At 39.4% G+C, this 10,843-nt stretch overlaps 1 pseudogene across 1 annotated transcript; it reads right to left on the reverse strand.

Annotated features, from left to right (window-relative positions):
• Positions 1-1,784: 1,784 nt before the first annotated feature.
• Positions 1,785-9,603, reverse strand: LOC145042416 (E3 ubiquitin-protein ligase UPL3-like; annotated as a pseudogene). Its single transcript, XR_013680653.1, has 16 exons — positions 8,173-9,603; positions 7,903-8,073; positions 7,665-7,822; positions 7,297-7,549; positions 7,088-7,209; positions 5,437-6,837; positions 5,240-5,335; positions 3,655-5,155; positions 3,368-3,585; positions 3,173-3,274; positions 3,011-3,091; positions 2,844-2,912; positions 2,619-2,747; positions 2,415-2,540; positions 2,074-2,302; positions 1,785-1,990 (listed from the first exon to the last, which is right to left on the reverse strand). The product of XR_013680653.1 is annotated as an E3 ubiquitin-protein ligase UPL3-like (transcript).
• Between the last annotated feature and the right edge of the window lie 1,240 nt (positions 9,604-10,843).

Consider the following 10,843-nt stretch of genomic DNA (forward strand, 5'->3'; position numbering starts at 1 on the left):
CCTTGTCTTGTTGTTCGATGGAAAAGTGCTCTCAGAATAAGCTTGATTAAAGAGGTCGGGATGGTGGTCAAAGGGATTACGTAGTTCTTGATCGGTTTGTTCGTGATAAAGGGATACCAACGTAGGTGCGTGAAAATCGGACATGAAGGATCCATCAAAGCAGATAGCTTTGGATTCAGTTTGTTTGGCAGATTGAAAGAAAAAGGTGAAGCAAGTGGCTTTGTTTCTTAGTCAGTGGAGATGCCTCTTTGAAGAACGGTAATCGAAACAAAGGAAGGGATTGGAGAAACAACATGGTGTGGACATTATGGCAGTGGAAGTTCAAATCGGATGGCTTTAGATCTGGCTGGGGAGAGGTCGTGAATTTGGCAAAAATCTAGATGGTAATAAACGTATCCAACGGGATGTCATGGTATATGTTACATATGTTGCGAACAATCAAAAGGATACGAATGACTTTGGACGTGACCGAGATGGAGGTTAGGTGTCCGAAAAAAGTCGTGATGGTTTGGAAAAACAATGATTCAACACTGTTGTGAACGAGATGTGTGACCAATCCGATTAAGGGGTAACTGTTGAGTTAATCGGATTTATGAGTGCAGGGGCGTTTTAGGAAAGTTATACATTTAAGTTTTGTTTGATTGCTTTAGAGTTTGATAAGGTTTCTATTTTATTGAGTTCTATCTTTTAGATTTAGAGTTAAAAGTAGGATACTATCATAATTAGTATAAATAGTTGTAGTCATTTGTTTTGTTAATGCAATTTTGGTGCTTCTATTTAGTTTAACTTTATTAGCAAGAAACTTGTTCCATTTTTTTTTTCATTTAGTTATGTTTCTTCCAAACACAACAAAGAATTTGTTTAGTTTATTAATTACAATATCCACCCACAATTGATGTGATGGGACAATGATTCAATTACCGCTCACACGGCCACTTTAAGTGTGACTGACTAAGCACATTGACGAAATGATTCCTTTAGATTACAAGGAATAGTGGCACCAATTCAAGAATTACGCATGCAATCCCATAAAATCAAGAACAAAGACAAACATCCTATTAACTAATAATGTCTGACCCGATTACCATGAGGCGTACAAATAATATTGACACAATTATTACACTACCCATGCAACACCAACAATACATGGAAAAAGTAAAGATAATACTTCATACCCTCACGACACATTGTTTTAACTTAGGCATCAAAAAACATTACCAAATCCTCACCCAAAAATACTCCTCCTGACCTCCTTTGTCTCATCTCTCACGTTTTACAAAATCCCAAGTGAAGTTCAACATAGCAACACAACCCAATATTAATATCAAGCATCCACACATTCCTATAATGATAATCTTCACTATAAGAGTCAACTCCATCAAGTCTAAAGTTGTCTTTGGCATAAGCATTTAAGTCTAACGTTGTCTTCAGCATAAGTAAACATTTTGTTGTCGACACACATTCTTGTCTACATATACTACATACACAAACATTCTATTAGCTATCACAATAACATCTCACCATTTTAACGCAAAAAATGCATTTACTCATGGTAAAGACCAAAGTAGGAGGCTTTTTCAGGCATTAACCTTTTTTTGGAAACCGGTTAACACACAAACAAATATCCTCAAAAAGAATGTTCAAAATACACCAAGTTTTCTTGTCACCTTCTTAAATAAAAACAGTTATGAAAAGCAAAATAATAAACAAAACCATCCACAGAGACCAAAAAATAAATATAAAAGTTGCATCAGGTAATCATATATAGGGAAAAAAATTCCAAGTAAATAAAGCAGAGATTAGAAAATGTATGCAAAATGAAAATGTGAGAGAACAAAGTTGTAAGCAGCAGGCAACAGAAGTTTTATGACATTCCACTATTTATTTACAAAAGCCTTGTAATATTAAAACATTAAAACATCCAGAAAATTCAAGTTCAAGTTCCTTCTTTCTCTCAGGCACCTTTCACCAATCATTTCCGCAAATTCAACTAAACAACAAACCAAATCAATAAATTATCAAAGTGTGTTTATGGTTTTTTGTTTTTTGAAAAAAATATATTTAGACACTGACCTGATCTCAAGTATTATGCTTCCATCGAAAGAAAGGTTTATTGAGTAGAGTACTAGAGTAGTAGCCCCCAATAATTATGCACCAGTTAACAAAAGAAATGATTTCAAAGATTTGATTGATTGATGATATCTTTTTATGGGATACAAAATATACACATTTCCAATCATGACAAATCAAATGATCCCTACCCTTCATTAATAGCATACACTAGTTTCTTGTACATGATCTCCTGTAACCCAAATCATTAACACAATATATCAACATTTAGATTAGACGACTGAAAGTAGAATGTTGTGATAGAATGAAACGGAAGTAGTTTTAAGAATTTGAGCAGATTTAACCTTGGTGGAATATGGAGGAAGCTTGAGGTAGTTGGCACATGTCATGACACTTGGCAAATCATCATCTACAGATTCCGACACTCCACCTGCGACATTTGATGCCGTGTTGTTGGAGCTCGAAGAGTGCTGTAATTAATAAAGGGTTAGTGACTGAGGAGGGGCAATTTGATAATTCACCTAGATATGTCGGGGGGGTGTTTTTACCTTTCTGAAAATGGTCAACTTAGGGTTCAACACAGCCAAGCCACCTGGAGGAAGCCGAGGTGCACCAGTAATAAACTGACAGAATGCCCTCTGCTGTTCTGGATTGAACTATCCCATTATCTCAAGCAACTAATAAAAACACAAACAAAAGTATTAACTATTGTTTTAATGAATTTATAATTCTTCCCTGAATATCCCAAAAAAAAAAAAGAAACTTTTACACACATTAATTACTACAGGTCTCTTGGAAGTATATCCATGGTCAAATTTAATGTGTTCCACAAGTGTATCAGCCTGCATTTAAAAGAAACATGAATTCTTTACATTATATCATTTTCATGAAATACACATGTTATGTTTAACTGCAATACAAAGTAAATAATCCAATTTACCTCCCACATTTCTCTGCGCCCACACAGTAAATAATCCAACTCACTTGGGGAGAATATTTGTAGACTTGACACATCAAAAACCTGCTGGTAATAACACAAAACATTAGCTTAAAAAAAACTATTTTCCATAAACAATTTAGCATATTAGACAAAGATTATGACCTGATTAAACCCAGCTCTAAATGCTTCCAATTGCCTTGTGATACCAGTCTTCACAGTAGCATCAACCACCAGTGAAATGCACTCCAGATTATTTAAATCAACCTGTGAATTTGGAAAACTCAAGTTTATCAACAAATTAATCGGTAGATAAACATAAACCTATAAACAATAAAGATGGAAAAAAGAACAAAGTACATTAACATCGCCTGTTTTGAGAATAAAATCAGGGTAGCCAGGAAGTGCGAAGTCCAAGCAAAGATCTTCAACTGGAGCACCCCTGAACCTTAAGTTGAGTATCTCATTTCTGTCATGTATGGACTCCAGATACTGTTTCCTGGAAACAAGAGCTTGCAATTCTTGCAATGTCTTGCCTAATTCAGCATCGAATAGTGAAATATCATGCAAATCAAGTTCTTGTAATCAAAACAAACCCCCTCATGTGTCATCAATACAAAAAAAATGAAGAAAAAGACACCAACAACTTACCTGTCCAAGCACAAGCTTATAGAAAGCAGCTGAAAGTGGCAGATCCAAAAGCCTCCCATCTTGAAGTGCTTTAGCCATGACACGACCAAGAAGCCGGAAATGTTCTATCACTTTCCCAAATTGCCCCCCATCAGAAGCATCAACAGTAAGAGCCCAAGGACGTGGGAACAACCCTAGAGGCGCCAAAATAAGGTCAACTTTCTTCTCATCAGGGTCAACATCCGGTGACGTGTCAACACTCTGAGAATTACACCTCCACATGTTCATCCCTGTTTTCTGAAGGTCATGACTCAACAGAGTGTAAAACTCCAAAGTGGGCCCAAGCCCAGTTCCAACTTCACCAAAATATTTAACTTCAAGAACCGCTTTTTGACTCGAATACATCTCCATAACTTTAGCAGCAGAATCAAGAATCTGATTCCGGGAAACTCGGACTTTTTGGCGTTGTAATCTCCCGACCCTAAATTCCCGCTCATTCATCGACCCTTGTCCATCTGCTCCTTGTTGATTTTGAAGCCGATTTAATGCACGAGATAAACCGAAAGAAGTTGAGTAGAAATACTGACGCCTGACTTCTAAAGGGAACAAAAACGGGCAGGCTTTTGTTAACTGATAACACCATGAAAGAACACTACCACTGCAAAGTGCAAGAGCATATTGAATTTGTCTAGACAGTTTTGGAGTCAATTTCCCGTTTATAAACTCATCTGATGGGACCTGGATTCCCGTAACATTTAGATCGTCAAGGCTCGAGATTTTTCCTTCCGCGAAACCATCGGTTGCTGACTGGACACGCAGACGTGGCGCCAGCTGGTTTAATCCGTCTAATACGCGTAACAAAGATAGGATATTGTAAGTCCGGTTGTTTCTTTCCAAATCACAAGGAAGCTCTCCTTGTAAAAGGGTGTCTAAAAGTGACATTTGGTGCGCCCGTGGATCATTGGAGTTTGAGGTGGAATCGGTTTTGGGGGATTTAGACGGGGTTGTGGACCCCACGGTTTGGTTATCGGCTCGTTGGTGTGTAACTGTGTAAATATCGCCCCATAATCTGCTTCCATCACTGGATTCAAAATCACTCCCGTTGTATCTCTCATCATCATCTTCATCAAGCACAAGTTGTCTTTGAATAGCTTGATAGATGGTTAAATGGCGGTTGAGTGGCTTTCCATTTGAAGAGAATACCAACCAGGGTGGATCGTTGGAGCCCAAAACGGGTCGCCCGTGGCGGTCTCGACCGCCCCGGGTGCCCCGCCCGTTTGCCGATGCAAGCCCGGCCATGGCAGCAGCAGCAAATGACATTGTACCCCTTGAACCCAAGGAATTTGAGGTTCTGAAATTGGCGGAATCAGAACCACGAATTCCGGTTCCGGTTCCTTGGCTGCTAGAATCGGAAGCGGGATTTGTCTGGGTGTCAACGGGTCTTTCTTCAGTGGATTCGGGTAATTTAACATCGTGGACTTTATCTGCCATGCAAACAGGAAGATCTTCACCTACCACCTGTAAAGTAAGAAAGAAAAAAAAATCATTCATGGTTTCTTTTTGACTAAATGGGGTTTGGATTTATAATCTGGTGAAGCATACATCATCAGGATCTTCATCTTCATCCTCAGAAATATCGTCTTCTTCAATCACCAATGCATCATCGATCTCAACTGGTGATATATCAAAGTCCTCATCCTATACCAGAACAAAATAAATTACACCACTGAAAATTCGTTTGTATTTAGAAAGAAATGGAAATGAATGCAACGATAATTGAAAAACAAATAAAAGCATACCTCAGAAGTAGATTCTTCATCTACAGATTTCATATTTGCATCTTTATCCAAAGCAGATCTTCTCCTCGCAACATTTCTAGTCTGAGGTCCTCTCCCATCATCTTGACCAAACTTCACCACAGCCTTCCCTTTCCCCTTTGAAGAACTTTAATTTTTCTCTTGTGGGGTCTCTTTTTTCCCTGAATTATTAATATTATTATTATTATTATCCCCTATACTAATTGAACCCCTAGACCTATTAGACTGCTGACGTGTCGCAAACACAGGAGTCAATGGTGACGAAGCCCCGCCAGGTGTCGTCCCAGACTCCGAGTTCCCAACATACGCCTTCTGACTAGACTCACTCCGCTGCACACGTGGCCAAAGAAAATCCTCCACAGCAGCCAAACTCGCCAACGGGTCAATCAAAACAACATTTGAAGAATAATCCCGAAGACCTTTTTCCCCATGTGCCCTAAAAGCCGAAGCTTAAATGGTTGAGACAAAGCACCAAGCCCAGACGATAGACGGGCATTTCCGAAATTTGACCTTGAACTATGACTCAACACAACTGCAAAACGTTCTAAAGAGGTCAACGCGTGTTGTAGCTTTTGAACAAGAACACTCATTGGGGCCCGCTTCGGGTCGTCTACACTTGCAGGAAGTGCAACTTCTATGAAAGATGTGTATCTTTTGATAGCCAGGTGTCTAAGTTTAGGTAAATTGGCTTCTGAGACTCTTTCTTTTGAGAAATGTCCACAAGAGAAGTAGTTTAATAAAGCGGATACAACCCCACTACCGATGAATTCAAATGTGGAGACCCCGTTGAGCTCGGATAACATCTCTGTGATCACTCCTAATAAGTTTTCTTCTTTTCCAGGTGAAAAGTCAACAAAGCGGTTTCCGGAAGCTTTTGACTTTGACTTGTGGTCATCGATTGGAGAGCCTAACTTCTTGCAGAGGTTTTTTAGATGTAAAAGATCGTCTGTGACCCCGACTTCTGTGGCTCCGGGGTCGGAAGGGAAGTACTTGTCTTTGAATGCTTTTGCAGTTGTGCTGACTGTTATACGGAGAGTGGAGTTGACTGTTGGAAGGTCAACTGTGGGGCCCGGTTCCATGTTTTGGGGATCTTCAGATGGATTTGGATCTGTAGTGGAGGTAGTAATGCGGCGTCGATAACGCCTTGAGCGTGAGGAAGATGATCCAATAATAGAATCGTTAATCTTCTCGTTTGATAATGGTGGAGAAAGAGTGTTACCAGATGATCCTGATCCTGCAAGTGTGTCGGTTGCATGAACAACACCTTCTCTTACAGACATTTTGCTGAAAGTTTCTGGAAGTTTTTCCATTAGGATCTTTGCTATTTGAAGGGAAGGTACCAAGACTTGTGGGTCCTTCCATGCCAAAACCGCAGCCAAGAAACTGAAATCTCATTTAAAAGCATAAAAATATTAGAATGTGAAGAGTGAAGACAAGGGCAAAACAGTAAATTTCACAAATTTAAGAGATGGATTGTTGAAATTGATGATCCACTAATGAAATGTGTTAATACAAGAGTGGAATAGGGACTGAAAAAAAGAAAAAGATTCCTGCTTGGACATAGAAAATGGAAATCGATATAGCATAGGGATAAATAAATGTTATCTACTCATAAATAAAAGATGCAATATACCTTGATATGTTGGTGACACCAAGTAGAGATTGAATCATATCAGCAGTGCTGAAGTACATCAATTTCCCGATAACTGATAGACACTTGTGACGCACAGGTTGGTTTACACTTGAGCCATACATCTGTAGAACAAAAGAAATGTCAATTTGTTTCTATTGGTGGTTGCAGTTGCAGATAAAGAGCTTATACTATCTCTTTTTCAACCTAACCTGAATAAGAATAGGAAGAAGGTCCATTCCAAATTGCTGCAAAAGCTCAGGCTGCTCAGTTAACAGCTTCTCCCGAGCTGAAATCTCAGGTGCACCTCCACTTGTTTCTTCTTGCTTGCTTGAACTTCCAGCAGTTGACTTCTTCAAAAGAGACCCTTTTACATATAGATTGCTGCTAGCAGGAAGAGTTATGGTCCCATTGGGTAAAGGAGGAAGAAGCTCATTCGCCAAATTCACAATCTCAAAAATTTGCATACCAAAAGAAACAAAATAATCAAAAAATAATCCTCGATAATAAAAAACATGGTATATATGGAGAGAGAGAGAGAGAGAGAGAGAGAGAAGAGAGAGAGAGAAACATTGCCTGCTCTGGTGGTCTACTCAAGGCAGGTGACACAGACATTGTTGCAACAAGACCAGAGCCTGATAAAATATCTTTGAGAATCCCACTGATTCCCATAAGGAGCAAAGTTTTGGATCCTAGAGGAGAGCCACTTGCACATGTAGATAGCAATCGAATTAAGCCCTGTGAAAATTTTCACATTAAGTAAAACAGAACCAAAGAGTAGAACCATATCGCAAACAATAGCAAATTAGTTATGGTACCGTGTATGTAGATGTACTGAGGGATGCTTGTCCACCTCCAGAACAACTGGTTGAGATGAGAGAGGCTGCTTGTTTAACCAATCCATGGGCACAAAGCTCGTCCAGCTGATCAGGAGATGATGCAAACGCCTCTGTAATTCTAGTCAAACAAACTGAAGCATGCTCCAAGACCTAAACATAGAGCACATACCCAAAAAGATCATAATGAGATAAGAAAGAAGATGGTTAACCATTACTAAGTATATAAATTCATAAGATTGTAGTTCTCGCCTTGGCATCATGGTACTGAAGAAGATTTGTCAATATGGGAACTGCTTCCGTGACAAAATCAGCTGCATCAGATGGGAGTTTTTTGCACATGTTTGCAGCAGTGGATAATGCCACACGTTGGACTCCTGTTGAGAAGAAGTCAAGATAAGAAAGCACTGCCATTAGAGCCCCTACTCGCAAGCAGGCAGTTGGGTGTTTCTTGAGATATCTTCTTAAGAGCTTGCAAGGATTGTTCAGCCAGGTCCATGTACTCGATGGTAAGCAACCTAGCAACAAAGCAAGAAACAGCACCATAGTGCACCACAGCAGCACATGAAGATGGCAGAACATCACACAGATGTGTGAGTGCCCTTGCTGCAAGCAACATAATATCGGGATTGCTCTCATGATTAAGCAACCCAACAAGCACAGGCACAAAGGAATCGACTGAGAAAGTACTGAGTGAATCCTCAGTTCCAATAGCAAGCATGTCACATAGCTGTCTTAACACCTCAACTTGCTTTCCTTCTTCCCCATCAGCACGCAAATCGGAAAGGATCTTCTTTAGACGACCGCTCTGATGTGATGAAGAGGCCGACGCCATTGCTGATGAAGGAAGCAGATCATCCAACCCTGCACCTAGCTTCCTCAACAAACCTTGAAGTGCACTGCTTGTAGAAGTCAAGTTCTGATGCAAAATCCCGACACCCCCACCCTCGCTATCGTCGTCGTCGTCATCACCTCCATCAACGCTCATATCGATATTCAGTCCATACGGGCTGTCTCTATTAATATTATCTCTATCCTTAACCCTAACTTCATGTTCTTTCTCTTTCCCATTTTACGAATTATCCCTATCCGATACCATATTCTGGTTATTAGTACTCTTCCTATTGCGACGGCCACGACCCGACCCAGACCCGGACGATTCGTTGGTGGAATTTTCCATGTCAGTAGCGCGTGAACGAGTAGAAACCGATTGAACGACAACGTTGGAAGCTGCTGCGGCTGAGGCGGAGGAGGAGGTAGTAGTAGAGAGACGAGTGCGTTTGTTGGAACGTGTGAAAGGTCCGCCGGATGATGATGAAGAATGGGCTGATGAGGTGGCCTCTGCCCTCTTCCGGCTACGAGTTTCCATACAAAACCCCAAACCCCCTTTTGTATCCAACGATCAACGACGATCGAAGAACCACTGAACCCTTATCATCGTCACTCACAAATCACACAAAATAACACCCGATGTATCAACAAAAGGACCCGAATCAACCCAAAATCTATCAAACACAAGAAGAAGTATTGAGAACTGAAATTGATAAATTAAGGATAAATGTGAGTGTTTTAATTCAATTCAAACCGATCGGCTGAAAGGGCGACCGGTGATTGCAGAAGTGTATAGAGAAAATTTTGTCGATGGAGGGAGTAAAATCAAGAGAAAGAGGATTAAAAAAACCCTAATTGTTGTTGTAGTTATTATATAGCGGCACGGTTGTGTTTGTGTGCGTAGTGCGTTAAAGATGCAAGAAAAATTATCATACGGTGTCGTTTCCTCTTTTCTCGTATAAGTATTTATGTACCTAAAAGTAAAAACATAAGGATCGTCCGTATATTACAACAACCCACCACATAATATTAGGTTTTGTTGTGCGGTTTGCGGTTTTATAATTTTACCAAACTGCGGCTTGCATTTTTAATTATGAAAACGTAGTTCAACCCGCACCATATTATATATATATATATATATATATATATATATATATATATATATATATATATATATATGTATATAAAGTGTTCGCGGGCAAATATTTACTCTTTCAATTTCTATTTTAGTTATATTATTAGCTCATAACTTTTCCGAATAGATGAATTGGTTTCTGGTCGATTCCGCCATCCCGATCCATGAATCGTTCGAATTCATTTTCACTGGAATCTTTTGAATTCACAGGTTCCATCGTTCCCATCGCTTCTTACTTAATGGTTATATCTAAATTCTACAATGGAGCTATTAGTTCTTGAGTCAATATTCTTAGCCTTTATTGGCTCGAAGCTCTATTTTTTGTTCGATGAGCAGATCCATTTAATTTGAAAATACAAATAATTTGTGAAAATACGAGAACCAATCAGGAGGGGACACTTGTAATTAAGACATCACCTACTTTTTATTTTTCTTATTCTTTTTAACCATAATAGTGGAAACTACCCATTACCCTTTGTCTTCCTTCTCAACCTCCATTGCCAATGATACTACACCACTGCACTACCTTCGTACCAACCAGCCTTGAACTACCATCGCATCACCTTTTAACCATCACCACATGTCTTTCTACAAAACCTTAAAATGTGTTATTCGTTGTCGCTTTACAAATCAACTATGGAGTCCCGTTGCATTTCCTTCAACTCCCATTTCGACATGCACCACAAGAATCGATCGAGGAACTTCTCATACTGCTACTCTAAAGAATTAAGAAAAAACAATTTACATAACATATTCTCTCATCAAGTAATTGAATGCTTATCTGATTTATAGTCTCACATTGATTTAAGATTTTCGATTGTTAATGTCTCAACAAGGAATCGATCCTTTGATCGGATGTTAGCCTTATGCCTTTTCATTAAGAGATAGTGTGTTTATAAATCACTATGTAATTTCGATGGAGACTCGGGATTCCGTTGATGCAGGATGTCAGAAACT

Source organism: Lactuca saligna, chromosome 4 (genome assembly GCF_052625555.1).
Source record: "Lactuca saligna cultivar CGN05327 chromosome 4, ASM5262555v1, whole genome shotgun sequence".
NCBI lineage: Eukaryota > Viridiplantae > Streptophyta > Magnoliopsida > Asterales > Asteraceae > Lactuca > Lactuca saligna.